Source organism: Balearica regulorum, chromosome 14, assembly GCF_011004875.1.
Source record: "Balearica regulorum gibbericeps isolate bBalReg1 chromosome 14, bBalReg1.pri, whole genome shotgun sequence".
NCBI classification, from domain to species: domain Eukaryota; kingdom Metazoa; phylum Chordata; class Aves; order Gruiformes; family Gruidae; genus Balearica; species Balearica regulorum.
This window is the reverse complement of record NC_046197.1, coordinates 16,035,891-16,061,848: the sequence shown is the minus strand read 5'-3', so window position 1 is coordinate 16,061,848 and position 25,958 is coordinate 16,035,891. Positions and strand designations below refer to the sequence as shown.

Sequence of the window (25,958 nt, the reverse complement as noted above, 5' to 3'; positions counted from 1 at the left end):
GAAGGGGCAGCTCAGCCTTGCCGAGCCCTGCACCGCTCCGGCCAGGCTGCTGTTGGCACAGGAACTGGCCACCCTGGGACATCTCCAGGGCCACCTGAGGAACCTTCACCTGCTCGTGTCCACAGGGACCCGGGTGAGGCTTTGCCTGATACAAAAATGGATTTGCAGGTGACAGGACTGCCTGCCAGCCTCTAGTGGCACCGCTGGGTCCCTGCAGAGCTTTGCTTGGCTTAGTCACGAGTTTAACCCAGCAAAATTTGGCCTTCTCAGCTCTCAAAGTTTTGCAGCGAAGCAGGTTTAGTGCCTGTGCGTCCCTGCCCTCCCTTCGCAGGTAAATCAGGGTCTCGCACAACGTGGGACGGGGAGGTGACGGCTGCCAGATAATCCGGTTACTCCTCTTAGGCTCACTTACACTTGCTGCTGCGTGCACGTGCAGAGTTTGTTTATAAACAGCGTATTCAGGCCCAGCAGTCACAATTAGGATGAAATCAGGATCCCGCTGTGCTAAGGAGTGTATTTGTCTGGAGAGCTCTAAATTTATAAATGATGAGAGCCAGGAGGATGGACAGCCTACAACATAACAACATTTTTCAAACATCCAGCATTTATGGGGTGGGTTTTTTCCCAAATTAATACTAGCTCTCCTTCTTTGGCTTTTTGCTAGACAACCATTATCTAGTCAGTTAAGTGACATCACAGCGAAAATAAAAATCAAAGTGGGACCTGAGGGTAAGGAGTCCTGGTCTGCTGAGTGAAGTCGGGGCAGGGGATCGACATACAAGGTCGGGAGAGAGGCAGGGAAGGAGCTGCCACATCGATTTCCCTGTATCGCTTTGGGAGCAGGCACGGTGCAGGGCAGGAGGAGGTACAAGAGGACGGCGACAGAAGAAGGAGATGCTGGGTTACAAAAACTCTGGCAGGTGGGTTTGCACGTGCATGAATCAAAACACCTCCAAGGATTTATTAAGAATCCAAGGAAAGACTGTAGGTTGAAAAGTAGGTATTTATCCCCAAATCATCTTACTTCAAATGAGATGGAAACAAAAGAAGAATGACTATTAAGCAATAAAATGCTTGGGTCGTAAAGAGGGTCATAAAATCCACGCAGTTTGCCTACCAAGGCAGCTGTGATAACAGAGCTGCTTTTTCTTTCTATTTCTTAGAAGCGACTGAACGACTGTAGGAAACCGAGTGCTCTGTGTAACGCTCCGCTTCATGGTTGGCACAGTTGAGCTGAACTTTTTAAGGAGCCTAATGTCATCTGTGGGGAAGCTCTGCAATGCCTCGCTGCGAGTAGAGCCAAACCGCAGGGCACGCCGGCCTGCCTCCTTCCTGCTGGCGATGGTTATTGGAAATGAGCACCAATATCTTCAGGATACTGCACGAAATATCACTCCGGGCGTCTATCCTGTGCCACTTCGCAAAAGGCGCAGGCAACCTGGTCTCTAAAATGTAAACAGTGCAAATAGTTTTATACCATTTCTTTTTAAATTGCTTGTTCTCCGATTCAGCTTCTCTGCTGTCTTCCAGAGATGAGTGTCGGGGATACTTTCTTGTAGATGCTTGGAAGTGAGGAGTAGTCCCTTGGAATTACTCTAGCTATCTCGGGGAGTGCTGCCAAAGAGAGACAGCACATTACAGAGCCCTTCCTGATATTGTTAAGTGCACAAGGACCACCTGTGACAGGGTTATCACCGGTTCAATCAATTGAAATGATGCTATAAAGGCAGCTATCGATTAGAGGGAAGAAACAGGCTTAAATGAGCAAAGGCAAAACCAGTGACGACTTTGAGCTGGCATCCAGTGCGGGTCTTTGTTCAAGCTAGACCACTACCCCTCCTGGGAGCAGCCAACCCTCCTATTTTCTGGGTGCACTTATCCCTTCTGAAGCTCACATATCTCTACCCCACAGCTGGGAGCTGGACTAGAGCATCTGGGCTGCTGCAGAATTCTCTTGCTGAATTCTGTGGTTTGAGTTACAAAGCAGGCAAAAATGACAATTGCTTAGTTCCCTGTAACATTTTCAAATCAACTTTCTATATATTATTAAGCCACATATGAGGCAACCAATCAGTTCTGACTGGGAAAGGCTGGGATTTGTGTGTTCAGCTGTTACTGGTGATGTAGGAAGGAAAACATCTGCATCGATTCAGTCACGTCCGTGAGCAACAGCGTAGATCGGACACTACGGAGCGGGCAGAACTTTTATTAAAGATCTGAGGATTAGGTCATATCTTATACAATCTTTTAAATCTTTTAGTAGATTTAAAAATATGAAGCAATCCTTTTAATCATTAATCTTCCAGAAATAAACAAACAAAAGCAAGTCTTTCATATCTGCCTATACTTGTAATCAGTTAGACCTAAAACCAGAAATGCGTTGGTTTTTTTCTTCCAACTTGGTTATATGGAACATAAATGGAACATCACTTTTCCTGTGCATAGCAGTACAGCAATTGAAAAAGAAAGGTCTTTTATGGATAAGCTACAGACCCTTCAAAATACTGTCAAACATTTCTCCTGCCAAATGAGAACAATTTTACATCGTATAATATAGTGCAATACACCCAACACACCCTATGACACATCAAGTAATACTGCGTCACTAACAAAGTTACTGGAAGCGATGCTTAAAGAAGTAATTTCTTTTAAAAATATGCTCTTTTACCCTGCATTATCTGCTTTTTTTATCTGGCCTGAAGAGGTGGCCTGATAAGTCTCATTTGAATTCAGCCAGGCCAGCACGAAGGAGGAGTTTCTTTTTTAGAAGCACTTGAATGTTTCCATTAAATCATTTTTTTCTTTCCTAGAGGCCTTTGTAACCACGCAAAGCACTCCAACACCTAATTGTAAATACACCAGCAATTTCAATGAGATCAATGAACTTATTCACATTGCATAAGCACTGAAATGCTTTGTAGGGCCACGATGAGCAGCTACAAAGTAAGTATGAACCAGATCCTTTGATCTGAACCTACACATCCTCACACTTGAAGAAAGCAGGATTGAAGCTGCAGTCTGGTTTTCAGCGATAACTGACAGAATTCCTGAAATCTCCCATCAAAAAAAAAAAGAAGGGTATTTTTGCAGCTTGACTTTATTACTGCTGGGATCTGGAGCAGATCTGCCCTCTGCATTCCTGCATGCTAATCGCCTCCGCTCCCCCCTAATGCTGCAGCCCGGGCTGCTCCTCCTTCGCTTCCAACTCTTTCGAGGTGTTGAGCCCGGAGGTTACTTCACCTGCTGCATTGTATTACCATTTTCTTTGTTCAGTTCTGCAGTGGTGAGATACAGTTTGCAGCAGGGCCAGTTGTCTTCCTTAGTGGCTGTACAAGCCTACAGGGATGTACACTAGAAAAATGCACAGAATAAAATCCCCTGAACCATTCTGACCTCCACAAGCATCACCTAAGCACCACAAACACTTAAATGAAAGCTATTTAATATGAGAAAAACACAGACATGGCCTGAATCTCTTCTCTGGCTGAGAAGCTTTTTTCTGACAAAGCAAGACTTACGGATTTGGCCCCTTGGGGTAACCAGCAACAGAATCCTCTCGTAGAAAGGAAAGCCTTTTCCTTCTGGCTGGACCATACTAACCCCACAAATCTATAGCAAAAGCTTTAAATATATTTTCAGCTTGCCCTCCTTCAGATCCACTTGGGAACACAGCAGATTTACCGTTTCCTTAGGTTAAACATTTTTCAGCTGAAACCTGCAGGCATCAAATGATGATGGATTGTTATCAGGTTTACAGTTTTCCATGGGAATTTCCCAGCAGGGTACTGTATCTCCACCATATAGGGTGGAGTTGCTCTGATTACTAATGTTCTCCTTAGCCCCCATCTATATCTAATAGCAGGACACCGTATGTGAGATGTCGGCTGCCTTGGCCAACAGCCAGAGAACTGAACCCGTGACATCCCCAGCAAAAAGCTGGAGCCAGTGGAGCCAGAGCTGACGTTCAGCTTTGCTAAGCTAGCGAAGGAGACAGTCTTTAACCTGCTCACCCATCAGTAATGATATGAGCACCATGTTCTTTGCCAAAATGAATTGAAGCATCCCTTTAGTCTCCAGGCATGCACAGTTCTTCACTTTGGCAAGAAAACAACATCAAACGTTGTGTCAAGGGACACGATGAAGTATTGCACCGTGTGAACCATCACCAAGGGCGTTCAAACGGTGGAGCTTCCCAAATCAGAGAAAAACAGGTATGAGCTCCATCAGACTTTCAGACCGAAGTGCCTCTGTTCCTGCTTGAGGCCCTGTGACTTGTCTCTGAGCAATTCTACTCTTCTTTTTTTTAAAAAAAACCCCATAGCTTAGAAACAAAGTTAAAATCATTTACAGCCTAACACAAAACCAGAAAGATTGTCCCAGTCCCACCTGCATGCTAGTGTTTATTCACAACTCAAGTCCTTCTTTTGCAAGCCTTAAAAGACACCCCGCAAGGGAAGGAATCTGTTTGGAAGACCCTGGTCCAGCCCCCAGTGCCATCAGCCCCAGGTATGAGAAGATGGAGGGGAGATTCAGGTTTTAGGTCCTGTTTGCAGAGCTGGACACCATCCTGCACATCCACTTTCCATTTACGATTAATAGCATATTCCTTCTTGTACCGAAATTAAGTAAGAAAGAGCTCACCAGCCTGTCAGGGACATCTCTAATAGCGTGAGCCATCTGCACTCCTACGACGGGTGGTTCCTCCCACGTCACCGCAGTGAAGGATACTGGCAGGACACACAGTTTACGTTAGGACTTGTTCCCAGAGCTTTCCTATCATCCTGTCCTGAAGGGAATTTTACTTAGAAGCATTGATATTTCTGCAAGCACCACCCTTCAGAAGCAGCATGCTGCAATCACAGGTCAGAATCTGGCTAAGCTATCAGTTGCTACTTCTACATACACTAAGTCATCACTAGCAATCCCCCTTCTCCTCCACTTAAATCTTGTCTTTCATAGGATAGTTTACTAGCTAGTCTTTTTTTTTTTTTTTCTGTAAACTTTATAAAAAAACTTAGAAACATGCAACCTCACTGAGGAACCATTCCTGCTATTAACATTTACCATGTGATTTACCAGCTGACTGGGACACAAAATTAATATCCACTCTTTTGGAAAAGCTGGGGTTTAGCTCGACTCTTACTCTGGGAAACAGGAGAACTGCAGTGAGAATTCATCTTCTAGATTACTCAGATGAGAATTAATGAGGTTTTACTGGTAAAAGTTTAATGAAAGAAAAGGTAATATTGCCACGTATGGTAATAAGCACCTGCCTGAGACAGGTCTGCACCAAAAAACAGATGACACAGTGACTACAGTGTATCGAGAACCAATTTAAACTACACAGAACAAACCTCTGGAAGATTTGGAAGTCTGGCCAGTTCCTTGGAGAACTGTTATTTTTCCTACCTTTAAGTTGTTTTACTTTTTCTACATGTAAGTTGGGAACGGGATCGTAGTCTGCTGCTGAAGAACAGAAGTTCTGGCTTGTCAGAAACGAGACATAAAACCTCAAACACAATTTAATTACAGTAGGCTTATAGTTCAGTCCTGAAAAAACCCAAACGGTTCAGAATAAGCAGAGCCAAGTTGGATCAACATATTCTTGTGACAGCATCCATTTCCTCTAGCATAAAATGCTGGCATTTGTGCTCTCACAACTATAAATAGATACAGACAAATATCAGAGATTAGATGTATAGTATTTTTTACACGACCAGCTACACCTGAAAATACATGCCATGTCGGAGGGTGAAGTCTCCTGGTACACATCAGCTGTGCTCCGGCCCAGGTCTGACAAGGCAAGAACTCAGTTGTTATCCCAGTGGCCAAACTGCAGATGTTGCTGTCCAGATGTGGGCGCTTTTAAGGGCAGTCTGAAAGCAATTATAAACCCAGTCAAATGAGAAACCTGAGGTTAGATCGCTTTAATTTCATTTAAGAATATTTCATTGAAGCTCTGCTTTTCAGGCCAGAGCAGACTGTCACAACACGTAAGTTAATTATGGAAGTCCACTTATTAAAAAAAAAAAAGTGTGCAGCTTTATGGGAGCTGAAATATTTCCAAAGTGAGCAGTAAACAAAGTATCTGTACTAAATAAATCAGGGCATGAATACGTTATTGACATATGGATTAACTGGGCTGGATGCTTCGAAACCACATCTGCATCTTTCTCTAGTCCTGTACAGACGTTCGCACCAGGCCAACACAAAGCACCATCTCATCACAAAACTTCCAGCAATATTTGTCCAAAATAATTTACATTGCTCCTGTCGATGTACAGCTCGTAGGGAAGAGAGCTCTGTACGTTTTATCTGCCAGCTGGAAGGCAGACTCCACCAAATGGCTATCGTCACAACTCTCGTGAGCACTTTGGGCTAGAAGGGACTCTTTACTTTCAGCAGCACTGCTAGCTGATGCAATTGGCAATTTTAATTTGGCGTTCCTGTGCAGGTACACACAGTCTGTCTGAGCTCGCTGCTTTTCCCAGCCCCAGTGCTCTGCTTGCTCAGCACTACTTGCGTGCTTCTGCAGCAAAATTATCCCGCACGGTATTAGAGTCAAGCCAAGACAAGCTCTTTGGGTTACACGGCGAAGGAGCTCACGGAGGAAAAGCGTCTCTAGAAATGTCAGAGTAGAAGGGAAGGGCTTTAGTTTCGTGGAAAAACAGAACAACTTGGAAGGAAGCCCCTTACCCTTTTCTGTAAAGTAAGACGAAGCTTTGCAAAGCCTAATTCTTTACCAAAAAAAAAAAAAAAAAAAAAAAAAAAAAAGGAATGAACGTGTGCTACCACCTGCTGTCCGTTGTTTGCAAGAGCAGCCTCCCCAGCGCAGCCTGGCACCGGGGGGTCGCAGCCTGGTGTCCCACTCCAGCCCCATCAGGGGCAGCTTCAGTCTGTGTGGGGACAGCCTCGGGGCCAGGGTTTGAGATTTTGTTGAATTATGTTCAATAAAGAGCAGCATCGAGAACAGAATTAGGAGACGAGGTCAAAGGGAAGGTCAGAAGGGTGTCCAGGCTGGAGCAGTTTGATGAGAACGTCAGATCCATGGACGAACATGGAGGTACCGAGATGGAGAAAACGGCAACGGTGGCTCCACACCCCCATGTCCTGGGCGCTCTCCTGGGGCCTGTCATCACCCGCTGGCACATCACACAAACAGCCATTATGGTAAACAACAGCAAAAGATTGACCGAATAAACACGAATTTAAATAAACGACTTGCTGTACGGGTCACTTCACTTCCACACATCCCCACGTGGCCATCGACTTTGAACTAGCAACGCAGATCTGAAGCAACAGAACACCTAAGGCTGGCAAGAATAACAGCCCACAGCTCACAAATACAAAGAATGTATTTAATCTTTTTCTGTTGCTGTGGTGAGCAGAGCATGCCTGGCACATTAGGCAGCAAAGGTCCAGGCTCTTCTTGCGTTAATGTATTATCCACAATTATTTGTAAAATAAAATGGAGACCAGTGGAGTCAGTCTCATTTTTTTTATTTTTTGTTTTCTCTTTGGCTTTGCTTTTTTCTTCTCTTTACAGACAAAAATTTTATCAGATAGAGTTTTTTGGATTTTATAGAACAGTTTGGGTTGGAAGGGACCTTAAAGATTGTGTAGTTCCAACCACCCTCTTCCAGCTTAAGACCATCACGCCTTGTCCTGTCACTCCACGCCCTTGTCACCAGTCCCTCTCCAGCTGTACTGCAGGCCCCTTCAGGGACTGGAAGGTGCTATAAGGTCTCCCTGGAGCCTTCTCTTCTCCAGGCTGAACAACCCCAACTCTCTCAGCCTGTCTTCATAGGAGAGGTGCTCCAGCCCTCAGATCATCTTTGTGGCCTCCTCTGGACTCACTCCAATAGATCCATGTACTTCTTGTCCTGGGGACCCCAGAGCTGGAGCAGTACTGCAGGGGGGGTCTCACAAAAGGGGGTGTAGAGGGGGAGAATCCCCTCCCTCGACCTGCTGGTCACGCTGCTTTGGATTTCGCCCAGGATACAGTTGGCTTTCTGGGCTGCAAGCGCACAGTTCTGGGTCATGTTGAGCTTCTCAACATGTCTAGGTACTTACCGTTCACTGCAACCAAAGGACTCCCAAGAGTTGTTATCCTCCCAAATTCTTGATGAATATGGAATTAAAGGAGAAAAAAAGATCTGGCTCCAACTATTGTAACCAGAGCCACATATGTCCTGAACCCATAGTTACATGTGAGATCTTACAGGAGAAAAAGAATGGAAAAAACTTCTGGACATGTCAAATATCCACCTTTATCTTTCTCAGCCTATGCAGAGGCTTTTGTGTTTGCAAGGGCCGCGGGAATCAAAGTTAGACATCTCAAAGTTCTTACGTCTGCTTCTTTTGCAACATGTCACTGGTGCCACTGGTCCATGGTGGCTCTCATCCAACACCCACAAAACACATCTACAACTAATTAATCACGCACACTGTTTTACAAAGTAAAACACATACAAGATTATATAGCTGAGCAGCAAACTTCTAACACCAGCTCAGTGCAGAACAGGTTACGGATTTGTCTCAAACAGCCGATGCGCTCAGCTGTGCTGGCAGAGATCATGCATTGAATGTTTATGATCAAGAAATTGGGAATGATGTTACCTCTTCCAAACACATGCATGAAAATCAAGCGTAGCTAAATTTAATTAATAAATTACTCAGATATAATATTTTGATCAACTGCAACAGAAGGTTTGACTGCAGCAGAGATTTCTTCAGTAACCTCCCCAGCCTTCCCAAGCCTGTTGCAGTTTGCTCTGAAGGCAAACCTCTACTAGAGTGGTTTGGAAGTGACCATTTCTATACGCACGTTTACCCCAGTTCTATCTGAAACCGTTTTGGTTCAGCCAACGTGCTGGAGCTGTAACTACCAAGGAATAAAAAGGCCAATCCAGCATCGGTGTAAAGTAGAAAGGCAAAAGGTGTTCAGAGAAAAGGCAAAAAAGGGGAATAAGTTAATGGTAATTCAGGCTTTACAAGTATGTTCCAAGGGCTCTTCTCTTACTTTCCATCGGCCATAAAGACAAGAAAGAAACAATTTACGGTGAAATAAAAATGAGCAAAGGAAGAAAATAACATGTGTTCTAACCCCCTTTTTTTTCCCCGAAACCTCGATGGCATTTCTCTCCCGCAGCACTCCACATCTATCCGTAGGCTTGAGCCAGCGAGCGGATGCTGGGTTACTTCACTCTCATAGCATGAACTCGTACTCCTTGCTATTCTCAATCTGTCACATTCAACAATCACATGCGAAAATGACTCAGGCTGCCGGTTGTCTCCGTGTTGTGCTCGTTGAGCATTTGCCAGTTCCTCAGGAGTAGGCTTTCGATTGAAAGCCACACTTTTGGAAATGTGATTTAGCCTGAGGCTGCTGCATTAGGCTCATACATTTTGATTTTTGTCCTACATCTTTTTATCCTTTTTTTTAATCTCAGCCCAACAATTCTGGACACAGAGGAAACAACGGCAGGTCGGATGGGTGGCTCGTTCAACCTGGCATTTCGCCCCACCTGAAGGCATTTATTCAAAGCGCCTAACATTTTGGAAGGAGCGGAGAAACCCTTAATGTACCACACCAATCACCAGCTGTAAACGTTGGACAAATTTTCTGTTTGTCACCTGCAATGATCACCTGAGAAGCAGGCAATGATTTTTTCCTGAGCAAAAGCCATTTCGTGGTGCAGCCTTTTAGCCAGCATGGCTATAGACACGGAGACAACCCCCCGTCTTTGCAGCAGTGAATAAATACCCTGCGTTCGCCCAGCTAACCAAGGTCTCCCAGTGCTTGGAAACAAACCTCTTCCAGTTTCATAATCTCAGCTCCAATGCCTGCCTTCAAAGCCTTCAAAAAGAAATGTCAGCCCCAAGGATGCATCCTGTAGCCTCCACTGGCTATAGGGGCAGCCTACAGCCAGCAGCTCACAGACACGTGCAATATATGTCCCTGTGTATTTAGGTGAATCCTACCCCGGGGTGTCACAGAGCAGCGGACGCGGCTCTGCAGCAGGGAAACAATCTAACGAGTAGCTTCAGGAAAGCTGCCATGTTTTAGTATTTAATTATTTTGGCTGTGTTGTTGTTTCACCCAATATTATGTTGTCCTCCCCCTCTACAAACCCAGTGTCCTAAGGAAAGTACTTTGTCAATGCAGATAATATAGAAATATCCACATTTAATACTAGCTAAATTTATTCAGTCATTTTGTATTTTTTAGTCACTACCAATGGAAAAAAAAAAAAAAAGAATATTAGTGCCTGTCATAGCCTCATGATTAAAATGTTCTTTATAAATTCAGTGGAGGTTTTTTGTCCCCGCTAGAGACTGTCCTTAGCCAAAACTCTTCAGATAAATAATGATCTCCTTCACAAAACATTCAGCAATGAGGACATTTAACATCTTGGAAATGTGTAACAGGTAGCAAAAGGAAGACCATGTATAACTGTAATTGGCAATTGTATGAAGTCATTTACTGTTATGTAAGTACAATTTGTGCCTAAGGTTTGATGCAAGAAATAAGAAAATTATAGAGATTGATTCTAAAAGCTTCATGCAACCATTTTCTTGTTATTCAAAGTAATTAAACTGAATTACTAATTTACAAAAAGTAAACAATAAATCACTCATTCTGTCTCACAAATATCAAAAGTATAGTCATGGGAATGATAAACGAAGTTTGCAACGTCTTCTAATAATGTAGCAAATGGACTTTATATTCAAGAAGCCTCCATAACTTCCCCCGATTACATACATAGCTGTCTGAAACCATACGGTTTGTGTAAAGACTGCATGTACCATATGCACACATCGCTTCACTTGCCACTGAAACAGTTGTGTCATGGGTGGAATGTGGCAACTCTACCCACACACAGTAATGTGATACAACAGATGAAGATAGTGGAAAGCCGTGAAACTGCATGGAGAAATTTAAGTAGATTGAGTCCATCTCTACTTCAATGGGAATTAGATCAGGCCCCAAATGAGAATTTATGCATGACAGCTGGATTAACATATATATTTCCTCAAAGATAGCACCTTTATAAGCTGAAGAGTTCCATAGTGTCACACTGGAGCATTGGTTCTATTTTTATTAGGAGAGAAACCATCATTTTGTAATTCATGGTAATTTCCTCCAGGACATAGGTCTCCTTAGTTACCTCTTCTGAGTCCTGATCCTACTTAATGTGTAAGCTATGAGACTGCAACAGGGACAGCTTAGTGTATATTTGAGTTATAGTCCCCATATATTCTGGTTCATGAGCAGAAAACCGTGCAAGTGTAAGAGATCCAATTAAGTTCAGCAATCTTCCATTTCAGTGAACTATCAGGTGTCAAATGATTATACTATTATTGCATTTTCTTACATAAAAAAACCTGCACACTCTTTTTTTAAAAAAAAAAAAAACACAACCATGCCCAAGCAGCAGTTTCCTGCCTTTCTGATCGGTGGTGTGAATTCCTGGCACTCCCAAAGGTTGGAGCTTCCTCGCAGTCGTACGAAAACTAAATCAGACGTGCAGTGCCACGGCAGGGGGAAGCTTTACAACGCAGGAGCACAGATGGGATCAGCTTGCAAGTAAATATGTTTCTGTTGCTAGAGAAAAGCGTAGAAAGCAACAATGAATAAAGATGAAAAATAAGATGCTGACAGAAGAAGGGAAAAAACCCGCCAAAAGGGGTACAAAGAGAAGACGATATGGTAGAAAGGACCAAAAAGCTGGATGGGTAGTTTGAGCAGCTGGCTTTCACTAATGAGAATCCTTCCATCTTACATCAATAATGCCATTATTTGGCATTTAACCTCCCAGTTGTGACTCCATAACTGGGCATTCCAGTATTTCAGAGCAATTTTCACTATTCGCTCACGTACATGAAAGCTCTTCCCGTGAAAGCCAAAGCCTTGTGCTCCTTTTGTGGTGCTTTGAATGCAACCAGGAGCTCTGCCCGCATAATGAATGCGTGCAGGTCACACCTTTTACTTTTTCTTTTATATCATCATCTTAGTTTTAATATGAAAACATGGTCATTGTCTTGCAGAAAAGTAACAAAGAGTTGGAGAAGCGATTCTAGAGACAAACAATTGTAAGAATCAGCATGTACCTAAAACATGACAATGAGGAAAACAACATCATGGTTCATAATTCCATCTTCTTAACTTTAATATTTGATTAGGACAAGTAAGAATTATGGTAGTCTTAGATCTGTTATTTTACTACTACAGTACAGCACAAATGCACACGCTAGAAAATACTAATGACTAAATGCTCCATAGACCTGCGAGCTTGAGGGAGAGAACAAGATTTAATACACATTTTAAACTGTTACAATCCTGATGACAGATCAAATATCTAAATACTGATAATAGCCATCTAAACATGGCAGACAAGCATCTCAGGCAGTGGCACAGTTAAGTAGTAGTATCCATAACTGGCAAAAAGGAGTTAGAATTTCTTATCTCGCTGTGGAAGTCTTCATACTAAATGCAGGTAGTTCCAGAAAGAAATATTTGAAAGCTTTTAATCATATTTCACTTATTTTTTAAGTACTTAGACCATTTTTGCATAAAAAATGCATATTGCAGTAATGCTAAGGCTGCAAAGCCCTTACCTACAAATTGTGCCATTCCGGGATTAAAATTCCTTAATTCAGCTCCGTTGTGGATATGCATAAGGGGAGTTTTCAATAATCTTTTTACATACAAGTCTTCTGGAAACCACTGAACTGCATTCCATGCAGAAGAAAGCAGGAATATTAATTGCCTCAATGCTTTTTGTATGGGGCTTTCACTGTAGTTTTAATGCTCAATAAACATCAAAGATTTATCTTTACTATCCAACTGTGACAGAAGATGTTCTTACATTCACTCGATAGATGGAGAACAGGCCATAAAACTAAGGCTGAAATCATTAAGCATGCAATGATTTTAGATGTACTATATGAGTGCTCCAAGTCCTCATTTTTCAGAGTACCTGTCATTTTAGGAACGTCCCGTGTTCAGAGCAGTGTCCCCACTGATCTCAATAGCCACAGAAGCTATCCTGCAGTGCAGATCCCTGTCTCTACGAAAATGTAGAGCATGAGCTCTGCCCTCCTATTTGGGATCCCTCTCCTCCTCCCAGTTACTCCCTTCTTTCCTCCTCATTATCTCCCCTGCTTCGCCGTAACTCTGCTCTCCTCCTCTGCTTCATTTCTTGCTTCCAGTTACACTGTTTTTTTCACATTTCCTGGGCACAGAAAGTGGGCGAGCGGTGAGCACTGAGGTTTTCCTTGTTCACCTCTTCCGTAACCCCAGACACGAGAGCTTTCACAAGCCATGACAGCTCTGTACTGGCTCTCTCTCAGGATGGGGTGATGTCTCTTCTGCTCACCCATCACGTATGGATGCAGGATGAAGGATGTATCTTTTACTACAAAAAATTTAGAAGTCAAACAAGTCTCGACTGTTCAACCGTACACAGGTATTTCAAAAGAGCATAGCTTCACCAAATTTGGTGATTTAAACAAAGCAACAAGCACAATACCTCAGCCATCAAGACAACTCTCTGCCACAAGTTTCACATCCCCCTGTCAGTGCACGGAGACAACAGGACCTCGAACCAGCTGTAAATGTTGGTAAGATGGGCCAAGTAGCACTCCCCGAGTCCTCCCAGGCACACTCCCAGCTCCTGCCTTGGATGCGTGCATGAAGAGGGGAGAAGACGGGGGTGCTAAGAGTTTTTAAACTACTCACAGCAAATATTTCTGGCTCCGGGTATAAGGTCAGAAAGGTTGTAGGACATTCACCTTCGTTTTGTGGGACACGTCATTGTGTGTCACAAACAAGACTTGGCCCAACTGAATGAAGCCTTACTTCACAGCGCAAAAAGGTATTTTTGTTTTAGGGCTAATGAATGAAAGTTTAAGCTCAGAGTACGGTAAATTTAACATTGTGTATTAAAAAGTGACTAATTTCTGCTCTAATCAGATTATCTTTAACAGCAGTACTATCCCAAACTTGGGACAACTGCACTCCACGTGACACGGCAGCTCCTGAGACGTATGGAAACTGTCACGGGCAGGTAAAAGATTAATGGGAAGGGCTCTCTTTTGATTGATGAATCTGTGACCTTGAGCAACAAGAGCACTTGCACGAAGTATATCTGCCATACGAGACAGACAAAATGAAAGAAGCTCGTATTACACTCTCAGATCTCATTAAGCACCCAAACCAGAAACACCGATACCGGCACTGGCCATCTGCTCCAGTGTTTGCCTGGTTACAGGTCTGATAACACTTACAAGAGCAAAAGTTAATCATACGTATAGATGAGCAACAGCACTTCTGCACAGGAAATTCAGTGGAGCGTAACGGTTTCTAAAAAAACCCCAAACAAACCAACAAACCCACGTACCTGTTTTTACTTCGTTCTGTTGTTTCAAACCACCCAGGCAAGCTGGCAGTTCAAAGAACAATTATTGACATAAAAGGCCATAACTTTAGACCCTTCAAATATTGCTGGGTTATATTATAAATAACCTGTAAAATTATCAGAAAGTTAATTAACGTGGAATTTGCCAAATTGCTGCGATCTCCTGTTATATAATGGCCAATGATACAGAATTATTTTGTAATTGCTTTTAAATTATTTCCTCTAATACTCTTTTTTGCTTATCTCAATTATTTGAGAATTATTAGTATTTTCTGCCACTTGCGGCGATGAAGGCCCTCACCAGCCGACCTTTCCAAAACTACTGTAATATTACCCCAGCACCCATCCCCGAGGAATGAAGTTTCCCTGCAAGCATTTTTCAAGAGACTTATGATCAGCTGAATTTTCTTTGCTGAGCAGCAATTCCTGGAAAATCCTGCAACGTATTCAAAGACTTTCGTACTGCTTTTGGAGAATTAGCTCTGGGCAAAATGATATAGTCTATTGAGGCCATATCTGACCTAGAAAGTATTAACTGAAGAATGTGCGAGACAGCTGGTTATCAGAAAGAAAAGACACGTAGTGCAGGAGAATGACATGTAGAGCTACTCGAGTTAGTTCTGAATGACTGTCAGCTCTCCAGAGCCAGCCAAGCCCGGGAAGCAGATACGGCACTTCTGCCAGAGCCCGTGCCGCATCCCGTAACAGAGCTAGCTCAGATATCTCCAGCACAGGACTGCGCCATGCAACAAGGAGATAGTTTATCATCCGAGAGCATGTCAGATAAGTAATATGATAAGGCTGAACAGAAATCTGAAGTATAGCAGGATTATTTCCCAATGAAGTACCAAAGGGCTCAGCCTTTCAATGGAGGACGTTCTGCGACCGGGTTTGGTATGCAGTGTGCCAGGGTCATGTTTTTCAGAGCACTGCTCTCAACGGTTGTTGGTGGTGTTCCTCAGAAGCATGACTAGGTACTGTCCTCCCTTAATCATGCTACAAGAGAATGCCTTGCTGCACAACGGTGTGAGTGCCATTTATTTCCAGCTACATATCCAGTTATACCTAAACAGATGAGGCTTCAACTGTTATTTAGCCTTTCCAGTTCAGACGCAGGGTTGTCTATCTGGGATAATGTTTCTTTACCATTCCTTTTGATCAGGTGGTTCATACCAAGTGCACGTTTGCTGCCACATCACCAATGCTTGAACATTTCAACTCTCTGAAAATCAGAGGAAATCTTTCATTTGCAAGTCAAGAAAGCTGGAGAGGAACTGTTTGCAAGGCCATGGAGTGACAGGACAAGGGGGAATGGCTTTAAGCTGAAGGAGGGGAGATTTACATTAGATATTAGGAAGAAATTCTTCCCTGTGAGGGTGGTGAGGCCCTGGAACAGACTGCCCAGAGAAGCTGTGGATGCCCCATCTCTGGAAGTGTTCAAGGCCAGGTTGGATGGGGGTTTGGGCAACCTGGGCTAGTGGAGGGTGTCCCTGCCCACGGCAGGGGGGTTGGAACAGGATGGTCTTTAAGATCCCTTCCAACCCAAACCATTCTGTGATTCCATGATTACTTACAATTTTGGCCAGTACTACACCATGGATGGCGCTTCCCCACCATCACTTTACCTAGCATCTCTCATCTTACTGCAAAGTCCTGTTGCACAGGGGCAATAATAACAACACTTAACCAGAATGTCTTTTATTTTTTCAAATATCTTGGTATGCATTCATTAATCATTCAAAGGAGAAAATGACGTGAACCATAACCTGAGTTTCACAAAGGTGCTGATGGCAATTCTGGTGGCCATTTCGCAGTAGACGCTGTTTGTGCAAATGTCACAGCCAAGGATCTGGGGGGTATTTTGCTTTTAAAGACACAAACATATAAAAGATACCCTCTTTCCTAACAAGCGTTCAGCACACCATCCATGTTTTGCTTGAGTGCATCGACTGCAAGTTTGAGTTCCTGATTTGGACTTTTGCAGGAGAACGTAAAGTTCTTTTTCAAACAAGTGGCTATTTTAATTAGGCTTCCTGGACTCCTGCTAGAAACTGTTTCCCTGCGATATACCATTTGTATATCACTGGTTTCCTGTTTTAAGCTACAGCTGACACCTTACTTTCACCCACTTTTCTGCCTCCCCCTTCCCTCCTCGGCCGCATCCCCCCGATTCCTACGGCGGTACCCCAAAACACCCCTCCAAACGCCTTCCCCCACCGTATCGCCCCCACGGCCCCCCCACCCCTTCCCCAGCTCCGCCGCAGCCCCCCCGGTCCTCCCACCCGCGGGTACCCCCGAGCTCGCCCCGGCCTCCTGCCCCCCCCCCCCCCGTACCCCTCCGCGGCCGCGGAGCGTGCGCGGAGTGCGGGCGGCCTGGGCAGGCGGGGCGGAGGGAAAGGAGGAGGAGGGAGAGGGAGGAGGAGGAGGGCCGGCCCGCCCGCAGCAGCCGCCGCCGCCGCCAGCGCCGCCATGATGCTTGTTTGCTTTCAATGAGTGTAAGGAGGAGGCGGGGGGGAGCTGCTCTCCCGTCCGGCCCGCGGCAGGAAACAAAGAGCCAGGCAGGCGGCGGAGCGAGGGCGGCGGGGGGACGGGGATGCTGCAGCCACAGGTAGGGGCTGCCCCCCGCCGCGGGGGGTGTCCGCGGCGCCTGGCCTGGAGGGGGGGGCTCCCGCCCGGGGGGGCAATAGTTGGGGGGGGGGGGTACTGCTTCGGGGGAGGGGAGCAGCGTTATTACGGGGGGGGGGGGGACGACGGGGACCTCCCGCAGAGTTTGGCTGGAGGGGGCTCCCCCCGCGCTGTGTCGTTTGGGGGTGTCATGGGGGGGCGAGGCCCCTCTGGGCGTGAGGGGGCTCTGGGGAGTGGAGGGGGGGGGGTGGCGGCGCTGCAGGAAGCGCTGGGCCCCGGGCGGTTGTTGCTGCGGGGACGCCCGGGGGAGGCTCTGCGGCCCGGGGAGCGGGGGGGGGAATGTCTGGTCTCAAAGCGGGGAGCGGCGGGGAAGGGGGGCTCCGCCGCCGGGAACTTGCCCGGCCGCGCACCCCCGGCCGGAGACCAGTAAACACCCGCCCGGCGAGCGGGAGGGAGCCGGGTCGGGCGGCGCCTCGCAGGGAGCCCGGGTTTATTTGCATCGGGAAGGCAATTAAGAGAAATTAGTATAATGGCATCTGGAAGCCTGAAGTTTTTTTGTTGTTGTTGTTGGTTTTTTGTTGTTTTTTTTCCTCACTGTGCAATTGAGTTTAAAATAATTAAACAAAGGCAGAGGGAAATGACATCAATCTGGTAATTGCCCGTTCACCCTCAGCGCACGGCTTCCCCGTGCCTCTGCCTCCCCGGAGGCCGCTTTGCCTCACTGAGCGCACACCGAGGACTGTCAGCCGAGCGCCTCTCCTGCTCCGGAAGGAGCTGCCGGCAGCTGCCCGCCCCGCCAGCAGCGGGAGCCGAGGCCTCGCTGGCGCCGGGGCCCGGAGCGGCCCTTGCTCGTTCCGGCGGAGGGAAACGGCGAGGCAGGCGCGGGGCGTGATTGTCAGCCCCGACGGCCAATGGGAGAGCGCGGGAGGCGGGCCGAGCGCTGGCACGTGAGGCCGCGGGACAGACGCATGCAGGGATAAACAGAGGGGAATTGGGGCGGGGGGGGGGGGGGGGCTGCGTGGGGCGATGGCACCCGTGGCCGTGGGGGCGGAGAGACTCGGCGGGGCCGGACCTCTGAACGGCAATTGCTTTTGAATTGAGCTGATTAGGAGGCGATTTTTTTTTTAAATTTTTTTTTTTTTAATTGCGTTCGTTCGACTGTGGGACAGGGACGGAACGCCTGACCTGGGTGTGAAACTCCCGCGTCGTGGTCACCCGTCAGGCGTGGAGCAGTGGGGGAGCAGCTCCTGGACCCCGCGATCTGCGTCACGCTTAACAGGGCAGCTTTGCTCATTTGTCATTTTATAGAGGATTTTAAGCCTGGGATCAGACAAGGCTTTAAAAGACTACATCTCTATACACCTGTCTCTATCTTTACATATATATATATATAGTGAACACATGTTTTATCAGCTATCTTCCCACAAACGTTAAAAATTCATATGAAACCTACTTTGCTTTGTGTAATATAAGAAATATATTCAGAACAAAACCAGTAAAACAGGGGGTTTGGTGTGGCTTTTGGTTTTAATACAGATATCTGTATTTCCACAAATGCACAGAAAATTGTATTACTGAAAATATGACTCCACAGACTTTGCTTTGTAACTAGAGTTGCAGGTCTTCAGGTTTTTTGTTTGATTTCTGGGAGTTATTTTCTTAATCTAGATTTCACCACAATGGCTAACTAATTCAAAATCCAAGGGATTAAAAAATACCTGTGGTATTTGTCTGGCTTAAATACAAAGATGTGCAAGCGTTGACTGGTAATTGTATTGTATCTTGCTTTTTTTTTTTTTTTTTTCCCATTCTAGAGCAGGTCTCGTAATGGGGAATTTATCAACATTTCCACTGGGGTAATTTTACAGGATTATCCGTCCTCTGTTCTTCCTGCTGGTTCATCTGGACTCTGTGGAGTTTGCTGCTAGCAATGAAGCCTTCTGTTGGGGTTTATTCATGCTATTACTGAAATGGAGCCCTTCGCATTTGGATTAACTCTTTATTTACTTTTCACCTGAATCGCTCGGATCAGTCCATTTATAAAAAGGATACTACCATGCATCTCTTTTCTGTTTGCATTTTGAAGTTGAACTCTGAATACAGTCTTGATGTGTTCAGGCTGTTTGCTTTGCTTGAATTTTAGAGGAAGAACTGAAATATAAAGATAGATGAGACTATAATACTGCATGGGCAGGTAAATACTTTTGACATTTTATATATGAAGACTTGAAAACTTGTCACAAAGGGTCACACATTGAATGAGGTAAAATCAAGGTAAAAATCATTAAGATCAGGCTCTACTAGATATTAGGAAGATGTTCTTCTAAGCAAATGCAATGTTTGTGATAGAAACCAGTCTTTAAAATGAGGTTGAATGCTCCCAAGATTGAGCAAACAAAATTATTTCCCAACTGAAGAACAAAAGTATTTATTTTTTTTAAAAGCATGGCAGTGTAAATAAAAATGGTCCTGTTAATTGACCACCAAAAAGCTAAGTATTTTTATTTGTAGTGCAGTGTGTCTTATTTTTTGGATTACCACTGTGCCTAGGAGACCGAGTGGTGAACCAGAATTCTTCCTTCCAGTTGTGCAGCACCTGCTACAACAGGCAGTCCCTTCTGCAGAGGCCCCAGTTCTGTTTGCTAACAGAATATTGAGGTTTAAAATGATTTTCTGGTTTTGTCATCTAATTTTGTCTGTACACATGTGTATGTGCAGAGTGTAACATTACATCCCTGACCCAAATGGGACTGCATTAAGTGGAAGATTATATGCAGACCATATTCTTATGCATGAAGATGCCTTTCAATCTTCAGAATTGCAAGAATATACAGGAATTGTCACTTATTCCTATAGGGTTTTTTGCTAGGAAAAATGTGTAGTATTCAAAGGTTTCAGTTGTGTATGAGCAGCTTGAAAAACTACCACTGACCTTAAACCCCCCCCCCAAGAATAATCTCCACAGACCCTACAGCTAGATTTTAGACCTAGTTGCATGAAACAGGTTAACCCCTTGCCCCATTGCATACAGTGTACCTGGGTTGTCTTTTTTCTGTCTGTATATTGAGATTTTCCACTGCTTTTGGTGTCAAAATACTGATATTATGAATCCAGTCTAAATTTAGACTACTTCATGGTGTAATTTTGAAAGCTTTATACATAAATTGCTCAAACTGAGTCACTGCAGGGTTTCATCTGTTTTGTATTCCCTCTTCAGTGTTGGTGCTTCACTTGGAAGTGTGATTATTGTACAATATCCTGCAAGATTATTAGCATTGTATTAAGTAACATAATTTATGCTCCTACACTGAAATTGGGTTGTAGAAGTCCACTCAACAGGGAGGCTTGGCATAAGCTTGGGGACCTGCGCTCGCAATTTCTGCATTGAGCAATTTCTGCAGTTCAACTCTTGGAAGAGTTTACAAATGCTTAGGCAGGTCCCATAGAAAAAGCTGTTTAAATGCTTAACGTGTACTTTTGAGCTACTAATTACACTTCCAAGATGGTGCTTACTTAAAAAAAAAATTGGCAACAAGTCAATTTTCTCTTTTGTAAGACTGCAACATGAATCCTTTTGTTAATGCCTCAGAGGGCTTTTTTTAAGTGAAGGAATCAAGGAGGGACTAGGAGCAGAAAATACATACATAGTTGTTTACTTTAGAACTAAAATACTTGCTGTTAGTATTCCAATTTATGCTATAATGGACCTCTGCAGGAAGACATTTATTTATTTTTTTAGACTGGGAAAGCCGTTAGCAGTGTTATGGAGGCTGCCAGCCAGACATGATCACAGCCTGGATATTGCGATGGCTCTTTTTTGTGTCCGAGTTCATTTTCCTGATACGCAACCTTTACTTCGCAAGTTAAGCAGCTTCCTACCTTAAGCCTCTCCTAAAGATGTTGTACCATTTTATAATACCAGAATCTCCAAGGCTTCCTTCAGCTCTTTGAGCTTCCCACTTTCCTCGCAAGGCAGTAGTTTCAGTCTGAAAACTGGAGATTTCTCGAACATGCTGAAGCAATCTGAGTGATAGTTCGTGTCATTAGGGTACAGCATCTTGCCATAGTTAGGAGACCATGAAGTGCACCATAAGTTAGTATATGCGTATTGCAAATAATCTGTGCAGCTTTACTGGTTGAGCTGTTTTGGAGTATATTGGTGAGTGAGGTGTGGCTCCTCCAAGTTGATCAGACTTAAATGGCATTCCACAAAAGTATCTCTCTGCGTAGATCTGTTTGCAGAATCAGGGATCAGGAAAAAAAAAAAGAAACTTTTAAGCACTAGCTGTGATTCACAGACACATCCTTTCATGTGCTTTTTGGAAGAAAAAGAACACATTGAACTGACACCTACAAAGACAGGAAGGCTTGAAACTAAAACACAGCTAGGTTTGAGCATGCACAGTCTGATGTGTATCACCTGTCAGCACAAGGAGACAGCATTGTAATGGCTAAATAATGACACATATTAAGATGTTTTATGCCAAACTGACAATTAACACTTTTTAATATTCTTTTAAAGAAGTTTTAATGGTTGTCCACCCAACAGAAGAGCTTCACCTGACAAAGCAAAGGTCCTGTGGACTCAGAGCTGAGTTTAGCGCTGCCTTAATCACAATTTGTCTGTAAATAGATGAATACTTTCAGGGACAAGTTTTTAGGAACAAGTGATCTGTGTGAAGAATAATTAAAACCAGAAAGGAATCATTGCGTTGCTGAGGAATGTGAAAGATCCACCTCCGGAGGCTTGAGAACCAATTTTACAATAATTGTGGGTCATGGCATAGGTGCTTTCTGCATGGGGAGCAATGGGCTAGATCACCCCATGGTTTCTTCTGGTGTGGTACATCAGGACTTTTCTGCAGTGGCAGAACTTGGAAAGCTGCTATGTTGGTTGCTCATTAACTTAACTCCACATAATCTACGTCAGTACAACCGTTATTGGAGTAATACTGAAAACCAATCAGTGACATGGCTGGAGCGGTACTTTTTTTTTAAAAAAAAAAACCCCAACCCCAATAAACCCACGTTCTAGCAGGGTATCATTGTTGGTTTTCGGCATTGTCTCACAAACAGCTGCACCAACACAACAGAGGGGGGTGATGAGGCAGAACACGGGGACAGGAAAGAAATCTTGAGTTGGCTTTACTGCGTAAAATGTTCTCAGGCTCGTTGGTTTAATTTGAAGTAAAAACAATCTATGAATAGTCTGGTTGCTTTATCAGGATGTGGCTAAGATGCGTATGAACTGCATGAACGAGTTCTGTAATATCCTGAACTTCAGTTAGTTTAGCAGCTCTAATATTAACAAGCATTTAAATATCTAGACACTGTTTTTTAGGAAGGCAAAGATTTTTGGATCTAGATAACAGTATCTCTTGTCAAGCTCTCGTTCAGATCTATAGCGGGAATGCTGAAAGTGAGCTCACGTCCAAACTTCATTTAAAATAGCTAGGTTGTCTCTTCTCCTAAGTTCTATTGCAAGGCTAAGAAAGAGAATAATGTTTTGGGCAGTGACTTCATGTTTTCACCCACAAAACAACAGAAGCGTGGTAATTATTCTGCAGATACATAAAGGAAAATGTGGTAAGGTACATTGCGGTATACGTGCCAGTATTTAGAATAGCTTACTGAGTTGGACAGAGATAAGAAATTGTGCAGTAGCTACTGGAAACAAGAATTAATGTTCCATGTATTGCAAAGAATCATGATTAATTGTCAAATGTAATTGTCTGGATACAGCCAGGGGAGTAAGAGTTGGTATTGTATTAATGTGTTGGAGTGTAAGACCACTCTTATTAGCTTTCTGAAGATACTTTCAAGTGAAGCCTTCATCTTGCTGTATTTGCATTTTTAAAACTTGCAGCTAAATGTTTTAAGACAGAGCTCTTCCTTTTAAAGTTGATCTTAAGTTCTACTCTATTCATACAGGATATGATTATATAATGCAAGTAAATTCTTAATTAGTGAACCTGACTGATCTTTTAATGTATTGGCAGAATACACTAAAGTAGAAAATACAAAAATCTGACTGTTGTCTAGTACACATTAGATAGCCAAAGTGTTTCTAGGAATTCCAGTTAAAGATCAGCCTTTCCTTTGCAATTTGGTTTTGTGTTCATGTTTGTATACAGCAGCCTTTTACTGTAGGCATAATTACATACCATTGCTAATAATTAAGAACTATTCTAATCATCTGGACTATGTCTATACTATACTGAGAACACTTGGACATAGTATTTCTAATCATTAGATGTCGTGTGGCATAAGAGGTGGGAATTTGAGTTCTTTATCACGAGTCAGATAAAATAGATCTGTCTTGTAGGTCTGTCTGGAAGATGGAGCAGTCAGGATCCTCTGTGCTGAATTGTGCCTTTTGTATTCTGACCATTTTAGAATTCTCTTTTGAACCCAAACTGATCTTTATAGCAACTGAACATGGAAGTGAAAATTGCTTCTTTGCACTAGTGAAACTATGCTAAATAAGTTTTTCACGCCTTCCAAGGTTTAGGGGGTTACATGTACACCATTAAAATATTGGGCTGCAGGTTGCTCATCTTATAGGAAATGGTGATTGCAAGTGGAGGGAGGGGCAGGAGAGGTAGAGGGTTGGAAAATGGCAACCTCCTACTCCTGCCACGTACCCTGTAACCAGACAGGTTGCATTTTTATAAACAATTAGTTAAGGATAAAGAAACTTTTAAATTTAAAATACCTGGAGGTCAAAACTTAGTAGGGTGGTCTTAAAAATATGAGTTGACTGATTCTTGGACTTGAAATTTAAAGCCTGATCTAGTCAGTGCTACATAGCTCTATAGTCTAATCAAGTCTTCCTGATTTGAAAACAGCAAATATATCCTTTGACCTTTGTGGCCCAGTTGATCTGAACTGGGATGCTTTGCTTTTCTTAAGTTTCAGGATGTTTCATTTTTGTCGGCTTCAGTTAGATAAAGAGTTTTGCAGAACTCTTACAGCTTTATAGACATTTTTGAAACATTATTAAAATTTTGTCAGCTTCCAAGTTTTCTGTAGTAGAACTTACATATGCAAAAATCAAATAACTCATCTGATTAGTCATATTCCAGATACTCACATGAACTAATGTGTATATTGACTTAATCAGTATCTCATATTTATTATTATATAGTTATAATGCATGTTCACATCCTACTGCATTATCTACGTCTCAAAAAGAGGAAGGGTTACTTGTGGTTTTGTATTGGCAGTCATGTAAAATTCTAGTTTTAGAAGTCCTCAAAATATGAAGCAGCAGCATGACTTCCCTGATGAAGTCATTAAATCTTAATATGCTAACAGCCCCTAAAATGTGATCCTACCAAGTAAAAAAGCTCTTGGAATGAATCAATTGACTTTGTGTCGGGTACTCAACAGCATTTTTTTTTTTTTTAATTTAAATTATTCCAACATTAAGCTACAAATTGGGTTAAAGGGATCTTGACACTTTCCTGCGTGTTACAGTTGAGTCTCTTGGGGGTGGGGAGCATTTCAGGAGTCATTCTTGGGCTGCTCCAGTTCTGCCTGTGCACACAGCTGTTATGCGCCATCCCTCCCCGCACTGGGTAAAAGGAAATTTTTAATTCACAGCATGTATTCTGAAAGATTCAGGCATTACCCTTTAGCCAATTCCCAGTCTGATTTTTCCTAGTCTTATTCTTTTTCAATAAGATATACTTACTGTAAAAAAAAAAAAAAAAAGAATTACTTGAACAGCCTGTTTAAAATAAAAGGCCAAGAGTGTTTGCACTAGTCAACAAATAATAGGTGTTTACACAGCAGACTTGATATTTACCTAAAAGTAGCATACTAGTAGGAAAAAAAATAATCTGTTTTCTTGCAACACTGATGTTTTCATTGTGTATATTCAATAGAGCAATCTTGTTCACTCCTACAAAGTTAAATGTAAGGTGGTATTTCAGTAGATAGGCAAGTCCTCAAATTTCTGCTTATTCAGCATCACAATATTTGTAATTTTAGTTCTAATGTGCTTTAGTATGGATTCTTCTAAATTGAGGAAGCTTTAATTCTTTCTTTTTTTTTTTTTTTTCTTCTAGGTGGTAGCTTACACCTACATTTCTGAACTTTGGTTTATCTACTTGCTTAGTTGTGTATCATAGCAAAATAGAACCAGAAGCTATATTTCATAGCAGGATGCAAGTATTCTTCCATACTATAACGTATAGCTGCTAGTAGTTGGGAAATCCAAAACTGGAGGTATATGTTAAGATTTATTTTTTTTAAAAAAAGTTTCAGTTTAGTATGATCTGAACAAGATATTGACAGAAGCAAGACTGATGCAAAGTTTAGGAAGCTTTGTAGGAACAGTATCAGGCATACAGAAAAAGCATTTAATTTTCTAGTTTTAAGTTTTATGTCTCAGGGGTGGGTGGGTTGTCCCCAAATAATTTTAAATAAGAGTCTAGCTGAAGTATATCAAATTTACTTCACATGACACTTGAAGTTTAGCTGGGATGCATGGTTACTTGCTGTCTTCCTTTCCTCATTGTAGTATCTTGTTTACAAATATTTTTTCCATCATTTTTCACTATTAAGATCACTATCTAGCTTGTTGCCCATGCATGGTGTAGACCAAGGATCAATACAGTCATTGACTCAGCTCACCAATCCAAGTGTGTAAATTCTGTAGGGACTGACCTTTATTGTAAGCCCGTTCAAGCTCCTGTTGTTTTTCTGTGAGCAGACAGACGTTGCACCTTGTCATCCCAGGAAGGGACAGCATCTGTTTCCCAGGGTTGTTGCTTCATTTGCCTGTACTTTAAGCTGAAATGTAATTAAGTTCCTGTAGAAATTTGTAACTTGCTGAGTAAAGTGCCTCCTGTGACAGGAAGGGGAAACCAGTAAGCTTGATCCATTTTGGAAGAGCACTTGTTT

The 25,958-nt window shown here is 43.2% G+C and overlaps 1 protein-coding gene across 4 annotated transcripts in view; it reads left to right on the top strand.

Moving 5' to 3' along the window:
• Positions 1-16,861: 16,861 nt before the first annotated feature.
• The window catches only part of CNOT6 (CCR4-NOT transcription complex subunit 6), a 33,834-nt gene continuing 24,737 nt past the window's right edge, over positions 16,862-25,958 (top strand). The window contains exons 1-2 of one of the 4 annotated variants that reach the window (XM_075766954.1): positions 16,867-17,031; positions 18,863-19,242. The gene's annotated coding sequence lies outside the window, so the exon portion shown is untranslated. Of the gene's footprint in view, positions 17,032-18,862; positions 19,243-25,958 lie in introns of all 4 variants that reach the window. The other 3 variants (XM_075766952.1, XM_075766950.1, XM_075766953.1) reach the window with 3 other exon arrangements.